The 22,370-nt window shown below is 46.2% G+C and overlaps 1 pseudogene; it reads right to left on the reverse strand.

Moving 5' to 3' along the window:
- The window catches only part of LOC130265425 (histone-lysine N-methyltransferase EHMT2-like), a 45,743-nt pseudogene that overhangs the window by 6,037 nt on the left and 17,336 nt on the right, over positions 1 to 22,370 (reverse strand).

Raw genomic sequence — 22,370 nt, forward strand, 5'->3', positions numbered from 1 at the left:
CAAAAAGCATCCTTCAAATCAATTCCACTGAAGCATGCATGCTTTCATGATACCTTGCCCAACAGATTATATGGGTTGGTTATTACTGGATAACAAGTGATAGTTTGTTGATTTACTTCTCTCACATCTTGTACCAGTCTATATGTACCATCTGGTTTGTTTACTGGCAATATTGGGGTGTTATGTGGAGACATACAGGGTTCTAAAATTCCATCTTCAATTAAACTTTTAATTACTCTTGATAACCCTTGTTTTCTCTCTGCAGAAATAGAGTATTGCCTGACCCTTAATGGTGGTAAGTCAGGTTTTGTTCTAATTTTTATGGGAGGGATATTCAACAATCCATGACCTCCTTCTTCTGCCCACACTCTTGGATCTATACCTTTTTCATCTTCCTCTTTTAACATCATTATTTTGGCCACCATACGCCCTCCTTCTGCCACCACCCCTATATTCAATCACACTTGTAAATCTCAGCCTGAAAGATTGCTGTCTGGCCTGGCATGTACAACAGGCCTGCATATCCTTCTCTAAAGTTCCCTTTTACTTGCACCCTTTCTAGATGCTTCAAAGGGATTATTCTCAGCACCTTTTATTCTACATTCATGATCACTCAATTTACACCCTTCTGGTATTTCTTTAACACTCGTTCTAGCTGCTCCAGTCTCCTCTAAAAACTCAAAATCTTCACTCTGAGGACCAACACCTAAGTTTACCAGGGGCTCATTCGGATGTTCAGTTTTATCCCTCAGAGCCTAAAGCCCCTGACACCCCTAATCTTCCCCTTTTAAGATCTTCTCCAAAGCATCCTTCTGTCTTTCCATTGCTTCATCCCATTCCCTTTTTCTGCAATACCTTTTTGTATGACCACTTTCATTACAATAAATAAAAAAATAAAAAATAGTAGTAAACCAGATCCATACCTGATGTTTTCCTCCCCCCCATCTAATTCCTTCTCTTCTTCTACTTTCCCTTTTGGTTCACTTCTTCCAGTCTCCCTTGGCTCACTTTTTCTAGCCCCTGTTGGTTCACTTTTTCCAGTTCCCACACTCTCTCTTGCAACTGCCACCATGATTTTCGCCTTTGCCTTAGCCTTTTCTTCCTCTCTCCTTAGACATACCTTTTGTGCCTCTCTTAACAACCCATTCAAACCCTTTTCTTGCCAATCGTCCAGCTTTTCTAATTTCCTCCTGATATCAACCCAAGCTTTAGATACAATTTGAATTTTTATTAACACTTGTCCTTCTGGACTCTCTGGATCCACACTAGAATACAACTGGAAGTCTCTTTTTAATCTTTCAAGCCATACACGTGGTGACTCGTCCTTTTCCTGTTGATTGTCAAATGCTAATTTGGCATCGTTGGCTCTAGGGACTGTCTCTCATATCCCTCTTGTAATTAAAGTTCTGCAGTCCCTCATATTTCTCCTCCCATCCTCTTCATTTGGATCCCAATTTGGTGGATTTTGTGGTATTTTTTCCTCTCCCCTAGGACCAACTTGATTTTCTCTTTCCCAGATTCTCATTGCTGCAGCCCGGATTAATTGGATTTCCTCTGGAGAAAAGAGTATACCCAAAACTGAATTTAATTCCTCCCATGTATATATACTAGGACCCAAGAACTGGTCTAATTGTTGCGATATTCCTGTTGGATCTTCCAGCGAACTTTTTATCTCTTTTTTAAAACTCCTCACCTCAGAGGCAGTCAATGGAGCATTTACAAAACCTGTCCCCCTCTAGCAGCTCCCATGAGTACTTCCCTCAGAGGTAACATCCGTTCGGATTTTCTCTCATCCTGACATCTTCTAGTCTGATATCCGGTATTACAGCTCTGACCTTGTAGGCCACCATCTAGCGTACCTGACATTTCTTCCTCAGCACAAGGTTGAGCACTTTGGAAGGTTTTGGGGGCAGGGATGAGAATAGGAATACCTTGGGATGCTGGACAGGGGTTGGAAGGACAGGGTGGAGTTACAGAGGTAGGGAGAGAGAGTGTGAAGGTTTCTCTGGGAGCCTGAAGAGCTGGAAGGGGTCCTGGGAGAGTGGAAAGTGACACTTGGGAAACAGGGAGTGAAACGGGGCATAGGGGAAATAAGAGAGGCGTGTCCCGGAGAGGTTTATGGAGGTGGGGATGATACGGCTGAGAGAATAGAGGTTGAAATAGGGTAAACAGTCACAGCTGTATGTTGGGCTGGAGGAGGTAGCACTGACGGAGGAGGATGGATTGCAGGTGGACTCGGAGGGGGAGGCGGTGGGAGGCAATCCAAGGGATCCCACCCCTTCCCAAGTGTTGTCTCCTTCTCCATATCTTGCTCCTTAGACACTTTATACACTTTCTTATCCCTCTCCACATTCTCTAACCAATGAGCTGCATATTTTATTTCCTCTGTGTCTAGTACCTTTCTTAAATTAACATGCTTATTTAAGGCTACGCATAACCGTTTCTCTTTAGACCCATACCCAAGGCCAGTAAACAGGTCCTTCTGAAATACCTCTCTTTGGCCAAATTTCCATACAGTATCCTATCATTTTTATTTTGCCTAAATCCTTTCTATCCCAATCATCTAACATTTCCCACAAGGGGCTATTGGTAGGAATATTCTTCAACGATGTCTTTCCCTTCCCTAACCTTCCTAACTTTCCCCTGCATGCTGCCCCATGATCAGAATGGAAACAAAATTCAAACCCCACAAAATCACAGAACAAATACATTATTATTTTCCTCGGGGAACAATAAAACACAAAATGTAAAGATAACAATATATAAACAAAAGTTTGTCAGTAATAACAAAAATAAAATAGCCTGAGAAACGAAATAAAAACATGTGGCAGTTTAAAGAAATAAAAATAATGTGGGAAACAAAACAAAGACATCAATTTATAAATAAATGAAGCAGACAGTTTTTAAAGAAAATATTGTGGGAGATAAAAATGGAAGATAGCATAAGAATAAAATAAAAATGGTGCTTTAAAGAAATAAAATGGCAGAGATATATAAACTAATCTATGTGAGAAACGAAACAAAGATGGCGGTTCTCAAACAAAATATTGTGAGAAAAAAAATGGCAGATTCCTAAATAAAATACGGGATTAAACAGAAATCTCAGTTTACAAAATAAAATGACAACCTTTAAATAAAATAAACTACAATGGAACCAAATGCTCCCTCTCCATCCAACCGATCCAGAGGGCCCTCTTGCAGCCAGTGGCCTTCCGCCCTTGGCCCCCAGGCTGTAAGTTGTAGCCTCACTCCTCCAGGAACCTTCTCAGAAAAGGATCCAGCCCAGGATCCGTGAGACCAGCCGGAACCTCCCCCTCAATCTAGACACTGAGAGGGCCCTCATAACCGGTGGCCTTCCCACCAGAGTCACCGAGCTGATCTCACTGCCACAGGGACCTTCTCGTGAAAAATGTTCCCAGCCTGGAGCCGTGAAACAGCCGAAACCTCCCCCCAGCCTCAATATTGAGAGGGCGCTCCTACAGCCAGTGGCCTTCCTAGCAGGGTCACCGAGCTGTGAGGTACCAACCTCACTGCCCCAGGGACCTTCTCGAGAGAAAAGGTTCCAGCCCGGAATCCGTGGAGCCAGACTTTGTCCCCCACCCCCTTTTAGAGGAGGGAAGCCCAGGCGGGTAAGGGTGATGGAAGGGCAGTACTCCCCCTCTCCCACTTACAGGACCTTGCTCTAACCCCACTCACACTGCCTACCTGTGCGGCGTGAGCCCCCCTCCTCGCTGTCTGGGTTGCCGTGCCTCCGCTGGTATCAGGCATATCCAGCAGTCCCTTCCACAGTCTCGAAGTAGTCCAAGTCCAGGCAACCAAAAAAATCAGCCGGAGGTGTCTTCCCGATCCCGTCCCACTCCGGGACCATCTCAGGACATGGATTATGCTGGATGAGCACTCAAAAACAATTGCAGTAAGGAACAAGGCCCAGACTCTCTGAGAAACTCACTTTGTTTTATTAACAACACCGAAGGCAGGAACCCAGGATAAGCCCAGGCCCCACTCAACAAGCCAGACAGACAAGTAACTGTGCACTGCACACGGTGCTTCTCCAGCTGCAGAAGGAGGCTCTGACTGTGGCTGTTTCTCTCTCTTCCAGCCCTTCAGGACATGACATATGACGTCAGCCCCGCCATCTCGTGCCTGGCACTTCAAGCTCTGTACATCAACATAGCTGTACAGAGCATTCCCTCCTCCTGACTCGAGAGGATGCGAGATCAATTCCGCCGGCTCTGGAAGTCACAGCCTTCCCTGTGTGGTGGTGGCTGGCTATCCTGCTGGAGCGCTGCCTGGAACTGATCTGGGAGGCTGCTTCTGCTGGGGCCACCTGAGCCTGCAGGAAACACCTCTCCTGTGCAAGCACTTTCTTTCATTCCACTCTAGGATTAGTAAATTGCTGTTGTCATGCACAGAGCTCCAGGAGCTTTCTCCAGGAGCCCAGATTCTTCAGGCCAATGGGGAAGAGGGGAAGAAGGGTGCTTGTGCTTGACGAGTTGGTGAGGCATGCAGTGTGGAAGGGAAAGTGGCCAAAATCCCCTTTGCCTTTGGTGATCCTGCTGAAGCCTTAAGGCTTCTGACAGAGCAGGTGGGCCGAGGCCGGAGCTGTGGCAGGGATCCCTAAGAGCCTGGTCCCTGGAGATGGCCAGCACCCCTCTCCCAGCCAGGAACGGCTATCTGTGTCCTGCCCGTGTGCTCCTGGCTGGATTGCTGAGGGCTCTGAGGTGCCTCTTGATCCGGCTCCTCTGGAGCTCCTTGAGCAGCCAGGCAGGCCTGGGGGAGGCCTGGAGGGCACGGGACAGTGGGAGGCCGTGAAGGGATGCGGTGCTGCCAAGGCCTGCCAGGATAAGGCAGTGGGAGGGCGTGAGGGGGGTGTGTGTGGCCGTGGGTGGTGGGAGGCTGTGATGGGACAGGAGGGCTTGTGTGGATGGGTTTGGAAGCCCTGAGGAATTGGGTGTCAGAGGCCATAAGCAGCTCCCAGAGAGCCACCTTCTTCCTGCCACCCGGTTGCTCTGGCACTTCCCTAACGTATCTCTGGTGCCTGCAGCAGAAGCCCTCGAGGCCTGGCCTCAGCAGGACAGTGGGTACACTCCTGAGCTGCCCAGGCTGGTTTGGCTAGGGACAAGGAGGAACAAGGAGGCCAAGCAGGCCCTGCGGGAGCATGGCCACTGGCTGCTGCTGGCAGGCACAGTGGGCAGAGGCAGGGCTGGCGGTCAGCCCAGCTCCCCAGAGCTGCCCAGCCCACGGTGCTGTGTGGCTGAGACCCCCCTGACACTGAGCTGGGGGCCCACAGAGCTACTGCCACCATGGCAAGGACGATGTCTCCTGGAACTGGCCTGCAGAGTTGCTGCTGTCAATACGGCTCTGCACACCACAGAAAAATCACCGGAGTGTGCACAGGAGCAGCAGCACCCAGAAGGCCTGTACCTCCTCAGGAAGGCATCCACACCAGCCAGGATGCCAAAAGAGGGGATGCGTTGGGCACAAGTTTACGTGGCTTGGCAAAGGGTGTCAGGAAAAGTGGTCACCATGGTTTTCTCTTGACTTGCCAGCCTCACAGCAACGCTTTGCAGCTTCATCTGCAGCCTGTCCCCCTGACTGACTTCAGTGGCCGTGCTTGAGGGCAGACTCGCCTTCCAGAGCTGGCTGCCCCAAGGCAGCAGCGTTGGTGCCATCGTTAGAGACTTTGATGGGAAGCGAGCCCTGGGCTGCAGCTGCTGACACTATCATCCATTCAGGCACCTCAAAAAAGGCAGCGTGAGCTTCTAAACTCAAAATGGAGAACTTCCTCAGAGAGAAGGAAGAAGCAGCAGACACTGAAGAAAAGCAGGACTCGTGTGGCTGAGGTTCAGGGAGAGAGGGAAGGGAGCACTTTGGTGTCTGCTGAACTGATGGCCCAGGTCACAAGCTCAGGCTCTGCTGAGAGATGGGTCTGCTCTGGTCTTGTTGGAGGCCATTCCCTACCAATGCATGACCCTCCCTTGTTCCTGAATTGAGTCTCCTGGAGCTGTGGGAACAAGTGTGTTCCATGTCCATGGAAGAGCAGAAAGTGGCAGGATATGTTTGCTTCCAGTGCTTGTCTTGGCTGTTCCTTCATGGTGCTGGCAGCATCATCAGAGACACAGAACAGGTTATCTCACCCCAGAGTAATCCTATCTTCTGCACTTGCCCAGGTTCCTTGCAGGTTCGCCAGGGAAAATCACTGAGTGCCTGTCCATTCCCTTGCCCAGCAGGCACCCAGTTGTGTTTGGATGTGAGCTGCTGGCCACAGCCCGACATGCAGAAACATGGAGCATTGTGCATCAGACGCTGGGCTGAGGATATTTTTCCAGAAAGCAAGAGACACGGTCAAAAGAACAGAAGGAAGCTTGACATGATCTGTGTAAGAATCTTCTTGTGCTGTGAAAGTCAACAGTGCATACGGTTTTTGTGCTGCAGATAATCACTTCCACGCAAAAATCTATGCAGGAAGGAGCACCAGCTTCTGCCTTCTGACAGAGACCAAGTGTTGTCATCAATTTTTCCAGGTGCTCCTGCCAACAGCCACCTGCAGAAAGGAGCACAGACACCAATGCACGTGTGCTTTGGCTGTCCTCTGTCAGAGAAGTCCCCCGGGGGCAGAGGTCTCTGTGGCAGGAGCAGGCATCAGCACTGGCAGGGCTTGGGGGTGGCAATTCTCATTTGGCAGGGACTCTGCCACACCTCTTGATTTCAGTGCTCTCTGGTCATTCGATATAATTTTCTTTTTTCTCATGTCTCATCGCCTCTTTCTCTGAGAAACTTTTGGAGAGCACACAGGAGGCAGTAAATCCTGACGTAATTGCACACCTTCAATCATGTCCCACCCAGGGTCCCCTCCTGCCTTTACCTGGCCTCTGCCAGCTGCTCAGAAAGGCCTCGTAGCTCCCGCTCTGTGGCTGCCAGTCGGGCTTGCAGGGCAGCGTTCTCTTGTGCCAGCACCGCCTTGTCCCTGCACACAAGGGGGACAGTGTGTGCCCCTGGCGAGAGAAGTCCTGGAGAAGCCTCTCCAGAACCCTGGGGGCTGGCTGCTGCGGGCGGCAAACCTGGAAGCAGAGGGGCACCATTTTTGTAGAGGAACAGCAACAACACACTCTTGGTCTTAGCTTGCTCCCAGAAGCAGCATTTGGGGCGGCCTTGCTAGGACAATTCCTTCTCCCACTGGTGCTGCTGAGGAATAAGGTGAGCACACCTTTGACTGCCAGAGGAACCTCATCCTTCAGCTGTTCCTTCTGAGGCTGCAATCCCTCTGCTAGTTCTTCTGCCACTTCAGGATATGTCCAGAGCTAATGCCTTGGAAGATCTGAAAGAGGAAGATACGTAAAAAGCATCATGTAGTTATAGACTAGAAATAGCCCTATGTTGTCAGGAGAACAGGGTGGTCAGAGGCATCTCTTGTTGCACTTCTTGATATCTCTCTGTTGCAGATGGTCATATGGTGTCGTCTTATGGGAAATTGTTAGTTTAGGTAAGTGTCTGAATTTTCTACTGCACAAATACACAGTCTGCACCAAGGCAGCTCTATTTACTCAGTCTTTTAAAAAATACTGCTTCACAATAGTTTTCAATTTCCTTTCTGTTTTATTCTATCACATTTTATTTAGGCTCAGTAGGCTTGGGAATGCAATTTTCAAATTTTCAATTCAGGTACCATTTTAAGTAAGAAAAATCATAATGACCATGTTTTCATGGCAGTATAAAATCCAGGCCATACCTAAATAAAAATTCCAGGATATCATATGATATATAGCCTTAATACATCACGTTTTGAGTTTGGTGGGTGGCTTTTCCTCAGCTTTCCTGCATTTTGAATCAAGACTTCTATTTTAATGATATTGCAGGATGGGGGACTAATCGCCTCATACTCCAAATATTCATGAAGAAAATCTTTGAATATTAACCTTGAAATCAAATTTAGAGTTCATTTCTGCAGACACCTCTAGCCATCATGACTGTGATACAGCCTTGCACCACCCACAATCATTGTGCTTTGCCCTGGAGCTGTGCCCATGCTCTGCTGGCCAGGAGATGCTGCTGACTGAGGAGTGCATTGCCAACCCGACTTTGGATTTGTGAATTGTTCCTGCCTTTCCTTAGTAAATGGGTTTGCACTAGATATGGATGCAGTGTGGAAAATCAAGAGTCCAAGTAAGCAAACAGCTGCAGAAAGGGGCAAAACCAGCTGACAGCAAGAGCTCCATGAGTCCACACCAGATCTTCTTATGATGATGCTAATGAAGGAATGACTTGCCCAGTGACATCAAGGCTACTGAAAAAACACTTTGAAGACCATCAGATCCTGGCCCTCAGACTTGTAGAGAAAATTAGGCCAGCCACACACATGAGAAAATTGACGCTTACTTTTATTATTCTCCTCCATATTGTGCACCAAGCAGTAAGGAAGCATTAGCAATAAAAATAGAGGTGCAAAATATCCCCTAATATCACCTAATTTTGGGTTAATTTAGCTGTCACCATGTCAATCATACCTTTCCAATTCTCCTATGAAGTTAAACTTTCTTTTACTAAAGCCTGCTTCTGTTAATGACAATAGGTAAACTTTAGGTGGAACACCATCTTGTGGAACAACATGTGCAGAATTATATGGAGAACTCCCTCAAGTGTACCAAGAGGAAAAGCCTTCCAACTGTGACAATGAAGTGTGAGCATTACCTCAGGAAAAAACCAAAAAGAAACAAAATAACACAACTTCAGGTATAGAAAATAGATGATTTCTGCAAGAAACTAACAAATAAATTTTTTCTACTGGAAATTATAAAAACTGCATTAAAAATTTTAAAAGTGCACAAGTCCTTTTGTGCACAGCATACAGTGTTAATTTTCCATGAATACTTTCCCAGGCTCTCTGTTTCAGCCAGTTATCCTGTTCTTTACAGAACATACCAGGGTTTTAGCTCTAAGAGAGCTTTTTCATTATTCCAGAGTAAAAGAAGTTATTTTCAGTAACCAACTATGGAAATGTAACTTCAGCTATGTAGAAATCCATTTCCCTCTGAAAAATGGAATGTGCACAATCTTTAAATTATCAAAACTTTGTAACTTTATGCTATGTAGCTGAACTATTAAATGCTGGTGTTGGATTTTAAAGGTATGACCTAATGAGACAGTGCTGGAAAGAGAAACCATATGAAAGACCATCATTTGCTCAGATACTGGTGTCATTGAACAGTATGTTAGAAGACACAAAGGTAAGAGTAAAACTCTGGTTTTTATGAATATATATATATATATTCATACTTACAATGATTCAATTAGGCTATGCATATTTTCAACATTATTTAGGGTTCTTGAGGTAATGCACCTTTCATCACACCTGCTCTGTTTATTTTCTTTCCAGACCTATGTGAATACTAGCCTACATGAGAAATTTACTTATGCAGGCATTGATTGCTCTGCTGAAGAAGCTGCTTAAGATGGGAGAAATCCTCATTCATCAAACTTCAGTCTGCTGGAGCCCAAAATGTGATGTGCTGTATAGAACTGTGTATAGCTCTAACTATATATCATACAGCAATACTGTTTTACCACAGTTATGTGTGTGTGTATCACACAATATCCTGTGCCTTCACAGGGTGCACAAGTGTATATACTGTCCAAAGCTGCTATAAACTGAAGTCAAGAAATCTGTTGTTTCCTATGCAGTGTTTTTCTTTTTTCTTAGTCATGTAGATATAATGTCTACATGCCTATTGTAATGCATTAGGTATTGCCATCTTAGAGTTTTTGTTTTATATTTTCCAAGAGCTACTCATAGCCAAGTGATAACTTATTGCAGTATTCCATATACATTTCATTGTGTTTGAAACAAAAATGCTGGGCAGTTGCAGTGCAAGAACAGCAGCTGCAAACCAGTGTGCTCAACGAGGATAATTAGGACAGACTCCTGTTTGAAAGCAAAGTCAGCTAGTAAAAGTAATCTAGTCAAAATTCTGTTGACACTCTTAAGATATAAGGCATGCTATTGCTCTTTCATTGCCTAGTGAGTGTCAGGTTTTGCCCATATGCAGAATACACATTTATTTTGAAGTGTTTAATACTATCAGAGGCAGCCATACACTAATATTCATGAAGCACAGTGTTGAGGAGCCTACTATGCATTGTAAACCACAATTTACAACTCGCCTGGATATACATGAGATTTATTCCATTTGTATTTCATTTAAAAATTACACTGCATACCTATAAATTACTACCTATTATATACAAGCACGGCTTACTTTTGTTTATTTTACCCTCTCATTCTTTCTGTAGTGTGGTATGGCCTTTTAAAAAGTATCCTGTTTAAATGCTTCAAAACCATCATATTTGACCTGACAGAAAGGTCCCTAGTCCTTAGGTAAGAAAAATAGAGGCAGGATTGGCTTCAACTTCTGGTGTCTAGCCAAGTACAAGGGATTTGGTGGACTTACTCTATCCAAATTTTACATATTAGCCAACTTCATGTTTTGCACATATGTTCCCCTCTTGCCCTTGCCTTACCAGCTCATAAGTGTCCATCAGAGCACAGTGGCTTCCCAGCTGGGTGCAACAGTCATCCCCTAAGACTTGGAGAAAGATGATTGAGAGAGTGCAAGATTTCACCTTCTGATTCTCACTTTGTGGATGGGTATGTGATTGGATACAAGGTGGGGGTATCACAGCAGAATAGAGAGTAACATGAACAACATACACCAGACTAACTCAACCAGAAGCACCAAGAGCTCTATTAAAAGGCAAGAAGCCAACAAACAAGGGTGCTGAGATGACTTGTGTGGCCTTGAGATAGGAAGAACTTGAACTGTAAACCAGGTGCTAGATGTAAACTAGGAGTTTATTGTTGGGGATTAAAATACCTTTACTTATAGAATATTAGAAATTATCTGTGTAGGTTTAATTGTAACTTGCTTTCACCTTAGCAGGAGAGGGCCTTGTTCAAACACTAGCATAGGTGAACTTTAAATGAGCTCTGTGTCATAATGGCTAAGCAGGGGAGAAAAAAAAAAAAAAAAAAAGTATTTTCTTCAGACAAGGGCTGAGACCCTGGAGGGCCCCAAGACTTCCCCAAGTAGTAAGATAAGAGCAGTTAATGACACACGAACATTGAGAATCCAGTGAGGTGTTAGAAGACCCCAGACCATATATCACCATAAGACTAAGAGGCTCATGCAGGGCACTTGACAAGTGTGTGAAGGTTGGGTGCACAGATTGCAGGGTAACAAAGGTCCAGGGATTTTTTTGGTCAGGGTCCCTCTCTGGTGGCATCCAGCCCAAACTGAAATAAACCGACTCTGCCTTAGAACCCAGGGTCTGATCTCTCCTTTCACATTCACAAAGAGCACATTGATTCACTGGAGCACTGGAGCAAAGGACAGCTCAAGGAAAAAAAAAAAAAAAAAAAAAAAGGAGAGAAAGAAACAAATCCCACCATATTTTTCAGAAGATACTACTCAGCCCGTGGTTTTTGAAGCATGGGCATTGCAATTGCAGCTGAACCACATTCTTACCAGTCAGTGAGGTGAATAAAAATGTACCTCCAAGGGTGTTTTCTAGACTTCCAGGCAAAGCTGGCTAACAATATCTGCTGGAATTCCTCCATTTTTTGTACAGAAGTTTTCAGAGGCATCAAGAGGTTCTTGTCTCATACTCTCATATATTTCAAACAAGCCAACACAAATGCCCATTCTGCTACTTGATGTGAAATTCTCCTTCTGTGGCAAATTTTTACCTGGACCATTATGTCACACAAGTCCAATATCTCTTATCAATATCTGCATTTAAGTGCCAAAGGCCCACTATAAATTTACCTGAACAACAATTAGGTCTCTGTATAAATATTGATTCCCTTGTGAGTCAGGCAGGAATGGGGTGGGGCTTCCTGCCTCATCAACTGGCTGCTCATAGGAGGCCTCTGGGGAGCACAGGGACCCGACCTGAGCACAGTGACAGGAGCAGGGAAACAGGGGCGTGGCATATCTCTGGGGTGTGGCACCTCTCTGGGGTGTGGCAGATTTCTGGGGTGTGGCACATCTCTGGGGCGTGGCACCTCTCTGGGGCGTGGCACATCTCTGGGGCGTGGCACAGCAGTTTGTGTGGCAGTTCCCGCAGGCAGGACAAGCATGCAAGGCTGCAGGTTTTTCTTGCTACTAAGACTTGCTGTGTATTGTCTACAGTGTTTCTGTTGGCTGGTTGGTGTTAGAGTTTCTGTTGGTCGTGGTTTTTACACCATCAAAAACTGTGCTTAGTACAAGATCACGTAACTAAGTGGAACCCTCCAAAAAGGATGTGCCTGTACAGACTCATTCCTGCCCGGAGTGTTGGGGTTTATCAGTGGTTTCAGGGGCATGGTGGAGGAAGTCTGCCTGCACTTTGAACAGATCTCCTTTCACTGATGACAGAGCTTAGGGAGAAAGTTGAAAGACTAAGAAATATCAGGGAAAGTGAAAGGGAAATAGACTGGTGGAGTTCACCCTTCCATCTTTGAGGGAGGTCCAACAAGAGTCAGAGGACTCCCTGACCTCCCACTGTCAGGCAATGGAAGGGCACCTGGGGGACGAAGGGGAGTGGAAATGGGTCCCTGCTCGGGGGGGTAATAATAAAAATTCCTCCCAACCCCTATCCCTAGCCAGGTGCCACTTCAGAATAGCTATGAGGCCCTGGATCTGGAGAGCCAGATGGATGATTTAGAAGAAAATTATCTCCCAGAGAGCCTCCCCATTATAAACAGCTCTGGCCAGGACCTGATGGGATCTCATGGCCCTCTGCAGGCCTTGGGCAAAATATTAACTCTGTCACTGCACAGATGAGCCTTGCAGAGGCTCAAGTAAGAGAAAAGTGACAGAGTGAAGACACACAGAAACAACATGAAGACACCAAGATCAGTGAAATAGAAGTTCCAAGACGGGAGGGATTGAGGAGATGCCTCACTCTTGGACTGAAATCCTTGCAAGCTGTGGAGAAGATATGATTGATATATCAGACACTTTTTCCTATGTAACTCATGAAATGCATTTTGGGCAGATGAAGCCTTCTCACCACAGCCATGAGCAGAAGCGCCAGGGCTGAAGTAAGCAGCTGTTGAAGCAGCTGTGATCCCAAGAGAACTTTGAACAGAGAGAGAGAGAAGAAGATCCTTTGCCCCCAGGGAAGAAGAAGAAGACCTCTGTTCCATGAGATGGAGATGATCTCCGATTTAGATGAAGAGAACATTTACTGAAACACTTTCATCCTTAAAAATAGTACCCATAAAAAATAGTACATGGCCCATAAATTCAGCTGTGGGAAGTCTGTGAAATGATGGGAGGGACTTCGCGATTGGAGATTTCCTAGGCTGCTGCTATTTGTGGAAATTGACTCCAGAAGAGAACTGTTTCCTTGTGGAGAAGTCTCCACAGACTGACAAGAGAGACTCATCTCCCTAAGTGATCTGAAGAAAGACTATTCTAGAAGTGACAAACTGACTGAATTGTTTCTCTGTGTTGTCAGTGGAAAAGAAAAGAGAGTATGGGGAGGAGCGAGGAAAAGTGTTCAGAAGGTTTTATTCTGATTGTTCATATAATTTCCTTTTGTTTCTGTTAATCAAATTTTCATTTTTACCCTTTCCTTTATACTACTGAGCCTGCTTTGCCTCCCTCCTAACCCTACCTCACAGCAGGAAATAAGTAGACAATTCTAGTGGATGCACTGGCAATTTGGCCAGCACTAGACCCACCACAATTGGTGCATTGGCTGGAAATTTTAAATTGACAAACTAAAACTACTACATGAAATTGGTGTTACTGCTGGGTTGAAGTGACACCACCACAACTGTTTGAGCATTTTCACACCACAGCTCACAAGAACAGTTCAGTTCTGATGGCACTGACTCAGATGTACTGCAGTCTAAAGCATAAAGAAAAGATCACTGCAAATTTTACTCAAATGTTGAGATTCAAATAAAAAAAATTAAAAATGTCACCGGAATTGGAAACAGTAAAAATTAGAAGCAAGCAAGAAATGGCCATCCTTGACACACCAACTCCATGTCAGCTGGTGACATGGGCTATGTCACCCTTCTGCTGTGGATAAGCTTTCCCCGGGTGAAGGACCCCACAGCGGGGCCGGTCTGCACATCGGAGAATGGGCGCTCACTGAGCCTCTCACCAGAGGCCCCAACACACACCCAAAGCTTCTCTCTGCCCACCCTTCTGTTAGGAATGAGTTCGGGTTCCAGGGCGGGATTGGGGTTTGTTAGTTAATAATTTGCAAACTGCTAATGAGTGTCCGTTTAAAGGTGGTTGGGGAAGGTGCAGTGGGCGGGGCTGTGGCTCTGTGGGACCAACTGCCGATGGGGGGCGCTGCAGCGCGGGCGGGTTTGTCACGGGGAGCGCCGACTGACAGTGACTGACAGGGTCAGCTGGAACCTTCTCGAACAATGACGTAATCGGGTGAGCGCACCAGCTTAAACAATGATTGGACGGCCCTCCAACCTATCAGAACAGCCAGTGAAGAGAGAGCCAATCCCAAGAGAGAGTGAGCGATGATCTAATCCGCCGAGCGGAGAGGGTATAAAAGGCTGCTCGGGGCTCGGAGCCCCGCCTTCCGACGGTGCTCGGTGCCTGAGGGAACGCCCGGTGTTACATTCTGTTACACTGTTTTCGGTAACAATTCCTCTGGCTTGCCGCCTGGGAATCTGGCTTATCCTGCTTCCCCCTTCTCGCCTGTTGTTTTTAATAAATGAGTTGGTCTTTTTTTTAAAGACGCAGGCCTAGTTTATAACACCTTTTTTGGGGTTCATGCAGGATATCCACGCCCTGAAGCGGTCCCAGGTAGGGACAGGACCCAGGATGACGCGTCCGGGTGATTTTAGCCGCCTTGGAACCAGATCTTCCTGAGACCGTGGACGGACTGCTGGATACGCCCAAGAACAACCGAGGACCCGGAACCCAGACGGAGAGGACCCTCCGAGAGGGAGTGGGGCTCGCAGTGAGTAATTGCGAGTGGGGGCGAGGGGCCCTAACGCGGGCAAGCTCCCATTTCTCCAGGGAGGAGGCTCCTTGGGGTTTCAGTCAAGGGATAGGCAAACCTGTGGCTTGGAAGTAGCACACAGGGTGGGACCCAAGCAGGGGTTGGCCTGGCTGGGGCAGCTCTGAGGGTGGTTCCCGTAGGAAGGGAGAGACGTCTCCTAGTGGGAGGGGAACTAGGACCCTTGGGTGGTGATCCCAAGAGGCAAAGGACTGTCAACCGGGGACAAGCTGAAAGGCGGGGCCACCGGCTGACAGATTGTTCCTCCTCAGGCAGGGGGGGAAGTAGGTGGCGCACCCAAGGGGAAATCGGACCCCAGGCCAGGGGTTTGGCGTGCGGCAAACCGGGGGCTGGCGGGGGAAATACCTCGGCACGGTGACAGGCTGGGGAGGGCACAGGTCGCCGGCTGGGAGAGGCCCAGCAACTCACTAGGAGCGAGGGCATCAGAAATTTAGAACCTGCTGGGTAGGGACAACTGTTTTATTTGTTAACAATTTGCCTGTTTAGTTGGCGTTAACAATTTCCTTTATGATTTAAGTGTTTTATAATTCTTTTCCATTTTTGCTTTTGTCTCTAAAGATTTTTCTACTAGTTTTATTTTTTGGTTTACGTTGTTACATTGCTTTAAAGTGGTCTTTTAATTCCAAAAGTGAGAAGTTTAGTGGGGTGAGGTGACAGCCAAGAGTCCCCAAACCACCCATTAAGTTGAGTGAGGTTTTTATTGTGAAAGCACATTTATTTGTTTATGGTATGGTGAAGTTGTGAGTTTGGGTTAAAGAGTTATTGTGTCTGTCGTTAGCTGAGGTGCGCCATTTTGTGTTGTAAGTGTGAGTGGAAGAGGCGCCATTATGAGTGAGGCTCTCCGAACACGAGATTGAGGGCTCTATCCAACATATCCCTGGAGTAGCAAGACGGAGGAGCCATATTGTTTTAAAATAAGTTCCCACGAGTTGTAAAGGTTACGAATTATTTCAGCTGTAGTTCCCACGGTTAAAATTTTCCTATCATAGAAAAGTATTTGAGTCCCTTTGTACCTATCCCAGTTTCTCCCGCTTAATCCTCCCCACCCCTTAGCTGTGAGGTTTCATTTTTTAGTTTACAGTCCCTCCTTTTGGTGTATCCTGTTTTTTATATTTGCGGTTAGTTTAGACAAGGCCAGAATTATGGGCCAATGCATGAGGAGGAGGGCAAATAGGAGAAGAAGGGAAGACCTTGTTGAAGAACATTCCTCCTAATAGTCCCTTAGGCAGAATGTTAGAAAATTGGGAAAAAAGTGAAGAAATAAAGAATGAAAAGATGCAGGCCTCATTTATAACATTCAGCACATGGGACGTGAGTAGGACCACAGGGATTCATGGACACCACAATCATCTCTTTGCAGCCTTTCAAAACCCTGGTAGACTCAGACTGCACTCTGCTACTGACCGCTCTGCCTGAAGAGGGAAAACAACCACCTGGCAAGAAAGACACCAAATCTCTCACTTCAAGCTGCAACCCCAAAATGTGTCTCTGAAACAAGACTAGGTAAGCACGGTCAAGGAGCTCATGGGGGCAAAGTACTTCAATGAGCCTGTGTGCTCAGATCAACCACTTTTGTGCCTGTTGCTCTTTGGTCAATCTGTGGAGTGGGACAGGTCTCTCCACACCACAGTGTCCCCTGACTTATTGATCATGCATCGGTTTAGTGTCATTGACATGCTCTGTCCTCTAGGGGCCAAGGAGCCTTCGTGCTTCAGGCTGGCCCCTCTCAGAATCTCACTGTTCTTTGGCCTAAACATGACAGATTAAAATCTGTTGTCAAGCTGTCACTGGCTCAGGAGAATTGCTAGCTCCTGGCAGGACTCCAGCATTAAGCATCCTCAGCCACCAACGGCAAGTGCTGGCTGGTCTGAAAGTTGCAGCGCTGCCTTGCAATAAAGACAGCACCAGCCACAAGTGGCCCTTACCAGCTTAGAATATTCAGGCTCTGCTGTGACCACAGCTGGGGGCTTGTGGTCATTGTGCTCCTCTTTGGCATCGCCTCCAGGAGCTGAAAGACTCAGTGCAGAGTCCGGTGTTGGTTCTGGGCGCTGTGAAGAGAGAGAATTGATGGGCACAGAGACATTTGTCAGACCCCCCAAGACAAGGCAAAAACTAATAAAGACAACTCAGCAACTGTGCTCAATCAGCTCTGGCTGGGTAAAAGTTCATTCCAGCAGGGGCAGACTGTAGCCACCAACTCAAGAAACCTCTCAGAACCTCTCACTAAGAAGAAGAGACTGAACATGCAGACTAATTAGCAGGAGAAGTGAGAAGATCGCTACCTTACAGGAGACAGAACACTAATTATGAACAGAACAGGGTAACCTGCAGTCAATGAACATGAATAGCTTTACTGGCTAAAATGTATAAACACTAAAGCATTCTGATATTAGTGGTGCTGGCTTTGTGAATTTGAAACTGAGCCCCACCCTTTCTGCACAGAACTGTAAATATTTACCTCCACTCAGTGCGTGGATCAGCCTCTGGAGCCCCGTGGGCGAGATCCGACTGATCTGGAGCAGCGCTCGCTCAACGCTCTGACATCTCCGCTCTGCTGCAGCCGTGGAAGGGTCTGACCCGTCCTGCTGTGCTGGGGACAAGGGCCACATGTCCTTGGAAATGGGGAATTCCATGTTCCAGGCTGGCTGGGATGTCACTGAAGAGCCAGATGGGACACACCCAGGGCAGAGGGAATTCCCAATGGGCACACATGGGAATGCCCTGCCCAGTTCCACAACTGACTCAGCTCATTTCCAGCTGCACAAAGGGATGCTCCAGCCACCCCAGGTGCTGCAGCTGTGCAAACCAGTGAGTTTTTTTGAGTGTTTCTGCACAAAAGTGCTGTACTTGGCTGTCTGCAAGGTGGAGGTGGAGCTTAACACCTCTCAGTGGGGCAGCAAGGGGCAGCCCTCCCAGCACTGGTCCATCCTGGCATGGGCTGGTCAGTCTGTGAGGCTTTGAGCACGTACATGCTCACTCAAATATCATCTCTTTGACAAAAGCCCCCCAGACCTTTTCTCATCCCAGTCTCCTAAAAGGATACAAGCCAGCAGCATGCCCAGGTCCCCACAGACTCTGCAGGAGGTGCTGACATGGTAGAGGCAATACTGACCCTGAACACAATTACAGGCTGATAGTCGTGCTGACTGCATGTGGCCATTGAAGTTATTGACACATCTGGAAAAATGTTTTATAGTCAGCTTATGATTGTTTTACTTCCATTTCCTCCATACCCAAGCTTATTCCTGATTTCAGTCAGCTGGCACCAAAAAAACTCTTGTTCAATCATTACAGGGAGAAGGAATAAAAGCATGTCATTGAAAATGTGTTGAATATCACCATCCAACACTCCTTTTCCATATCACAAAATCTTGTCTTTGTGTAAAAGGCTATGTCCATATCAGCCCATGTCTGGTCTCCTGGCTGCCACACTAACAAGGGCAGTGTAGTTTGTGGAATAGAAAGGAAGGAAGCAATTTGTCAAACATCAGAGCCTAGATCTATAAGAGAACTATGTGTTGTGTAAATCCACCCAAAATTCAGCCCAGAATTAATACAAAATCACCCCCAATTTACCCCAAATTATCCCAGATTTCACCCAGAATTTACCCAGGATTACCACAAAAATCACAAAAAATTCACACAAAATTCACACCAAATTAACACAAAAATTATTCCAAAATCTCCCAAAATTCACACAAAAATTATCCCAGATTTACCCAAAATTATCCCAGAATTCACCCAGAATTTACCAAAAATTATCCCAGAATTCACCCAGAATTTACCAAAAATTATCCCAAAATTAACAAAAAATTTACCCAAAATTTATCCAAAAATCATCCCAAAATTCACCTCAAATTAATGCAAAATTTACCCAAAATTAACACAAAATTATCCCAAAATTCACACAAAATTTACTCAAAATAAATCCAAAATTCACCCAAATTTAAGACAAAAATCACCCCAAATTTACCCAAAATTATCCCAGATTTCACCCAGAATTTTCCCAGGATTAACACAAAAATCTCCCAAAGTTTACCCAAAACTTACACAAAGTTAACCCAAAATTTACCCAGGATTAATCAAAAAATAATCCAAAATTCACCCCAAAATCTCCCAAAATTATCCAAAAATTATTCCAAAATTCACCCAAAATTATTACAAAATTTACCCAAAATTATCACAAAATTATCACAAAATTCACCCAGAATTTACCCAGGGTTAACCCAAAAATCACACAAACTTCACACAAAATTCATACAAAATTTACCCAAATATTAACACAAAATTCACCCAATATTAACACAAAATTAACACAAAAATCATACAAAATTAACCCAAAATTCATTCAAAAATTATCCCAAAAAATCACACAAAATTTACCCAAAATTCACCCAAAATTTATCCCAGAATTAACACAAAAATTATCCCAAAATTCACCTAAAATTAACACAAAATTCTCCCAGTCCCTCCCAGTCCATCCCAGTCCCTCCCAGTCCTCCCGTACCTGCAGGTGGGTGATGTTGTGGTCGATGTTCATGGTGGAGATTCCAAATCCCTTCCCAGTCCCTCCCAGTCCCTCCCAATCCCATCCCAGTCCCTCCCAGTCCCCCCCAGTGTCCCCAGATCCTCTCCCTCCCAGTCCCCCCAGTCCCTCCCAGTCCCCCCCAGTCCCTCCCAGTCCCATACCTGCAGGTGGGTGATGTTGTGGTCGATATTCATGGTGGAGGTCTCGCAGTTCTCGGCGATGTATTTGTAATCCTGTGGACACGGCTCCTCGTCCACGCTGTTCACACACAGGATGGGCACGTTCTCATGGCCACGGGCCACGTCCCTGCGGCCACCAGGGGGGTCAGGGGGGGCACCCCGAAATTCCCACTGAAATCCACCCAGGATAACCCAAAATCCATCCAGAACCAGAGAAATCCCAGTGAAAATCTGCCCAGGATAACCCAAAATCCAGCTAGAAATGGGAAAATTCCCACTGAAATCCACCCAGGATAGCCCAAAATCCAACCAGGATCAGAGGAATCCCAGTGAAAATCCACCCAGGATAACCCAAAATCCACCCAGGATAACCCAAAATCTGAGAAATCCCCGCGGAAATCCGGCCAGAAAGGGAAAAATTCCCATGGAAATGGAAAAATTCCCATGGAAATCCACCCGGGATAACCCAAAATCCACCCAGAACCAGAGAAATCCCGGTGGAAATCCAGGCAGGATAACCCAAAATCCACCCAGAAATGGTAAAATTCCCACTGAAATCCACCCGGGATAACCCAAAATCCACCCAGAAATGGGAAAATCCCAGTGCAATCCCAGCCACGTCCCTGTGGACACCAGAGCCAGAAGAATCCCCAATCCAGCCAGAAATGGGAAAATTTCCACAGAAATCCGCCCAGGATAACCCAAAATCCATCAAGGATAACCCAAAATCCAACCAGGATAACCCCAAATCCACCCAGAAATGGGAAAATTCCCACTGAAATCCATCCAAGATAACCCAAAATCCACTCGGAATAACACAAAAACCACCCAGGATAACCCAAAAACCACCGAGAACAAGAGAAATCCCACTGAAAATCCAGCCAGGACAACCCAAAATCAGAGCAATCCCCATGGAAATCCGGCCAGAAAGGAAAAAATTCCCATGGAAATGGAAAAATTCCCATGGAAATCCTCCCGGGATAACCCAAAATCCAACCAGGATAACCCAAAATCCTCCCGGGATAACCCAAAACCCACCCAGGACAACCCAAAATCCAACCATGATAACCCAAAATCCATCCAGAATCAGAGAAATCCCGGTGGAAATCCACCCAGGACAACCCAAAATCCACTCAGGATAACCCAAAATCTACCCAGGATAAGCCAAAATCCACCCAGGATAACCCAAAATCAGAGAAATCCCCACGGAAATCCAGCCAGAAATGGGAAAAATTCCCACAGAAATCGGCCCAGGATAACCCAAAATCCACCAGGGATAACCCAAAATCCACCCAGGACAACCCAAAACCCACCCAGGACAACCCAAAGTCCACCCAGGAATACCCAAAATCTGCCCGGGATAACCCAAAATCCAGCCAGAAATGGGAAAATCCCGGTGCAATCCCGGCCACGTCCCTGCGCCCACCAAGGGGGTCGGAGGGGGCATCCCGAAATTCCCACTGAAATCCACCCAGGATAACCCAAAGTACACCCGGGATAACCCAAAATCCACCCAGGACAACCCAAAATCCACTCGGGATAACCCAAACTCCACCCGGTACAACCCAAAATCCAACTGGGATAGCACAAAATCTGCCCAGGACAACCCAAAACCCAACCAGGATTACCCAAAATCCAACCAGGATAACCCCAAATCCATCCAGGATAACCCAAAATCCACCCAGGATAACCCAAAAACCACCCAGAACAAGAGAAATCCCACTGAAAATCCAGCCAGGACAACCCAAAATCAGAGAAATCCCCACGGAAATCCGGCCAGAAAGGGAAAAATTCCCATGGAAATGGAAAAATTCCCATGGAAATCCACCCAGTATAACCCCAAATCCTCCCGGGATAACCCCAAATCCACCCAGGACAACCCAAAATCCACCCAGGATAACCCAAAATCCATCCAGAATCAGAGAAATCCCGGTGGAAACCCACCCAGGACAACCCAAAATCCACTCAGGATAACCCAAAATCTACCCAGGATAAGCCAAAATCAGAGAAATCCCCACGGAAATCTGGCCAGAAATGGGAAAATCCCTGAGAAAACCCACCCAGGGTAGCCCAAAATCCACCCGGGATAACCCAAAATCCACCCGGGATAACCCAGAATCCGCCCAGAACCAGAGAAATCCCCAGTCCAGCCAGAACATTGCAAAAAAAAAAAAAAAAAAAAAAAAAAAAAAAAAAAAAAAAAAGGTAAAAAATTGCAAAAATAATCCCAAAAATACCCCATAAATCCCTCACAAAAAAATGCAAAAAATCCCCAAAAAAATAATTAAAAATTGCAGAAAAATACCAAAAATTCCCCCCAAAAAAACCCCAAAAAATTCCCTAACATTCCCAAAAACCCCAAGAATGTGTGAGGACCCCAGACCTGCTGACGATGCGCTCGGTGTGCAGCCCCCAGCCTCAATTTGGAACCCCAAATCCCCCGAAATCGCCCCCAAAAAACCACAAAAAATTGGTAAAAATCATTTAAAAAACCCAAAAATCCCCACCCAAAATTCCCAAAACATTCCCAAAAATTCCCAAAAACCCCAAAAATGTGTGAGGACCCCAGACCTGCTGACGATGTGCACGGTGTGCAGCCCCCAGCCTCAATTTGGGACACAAGCCTC

The sequence above is a fragment of the Oenanthe melanoleuca genome, chromosome Z (assembly GCF_029582105.1).
Source record: "Oenanthe melanoleuca isolate GR-GAL-2019-014 chromosome Z, OMel1.0, whole genome shotgun sequence".
Classification (NCBI taxonomy): domain Eukaryota; kingdom Metazoa; phylum Chordata; class Aves; order Passeriformes; family Muscicapidae; genus Oenanthe; species Oenanthe melanoleuca.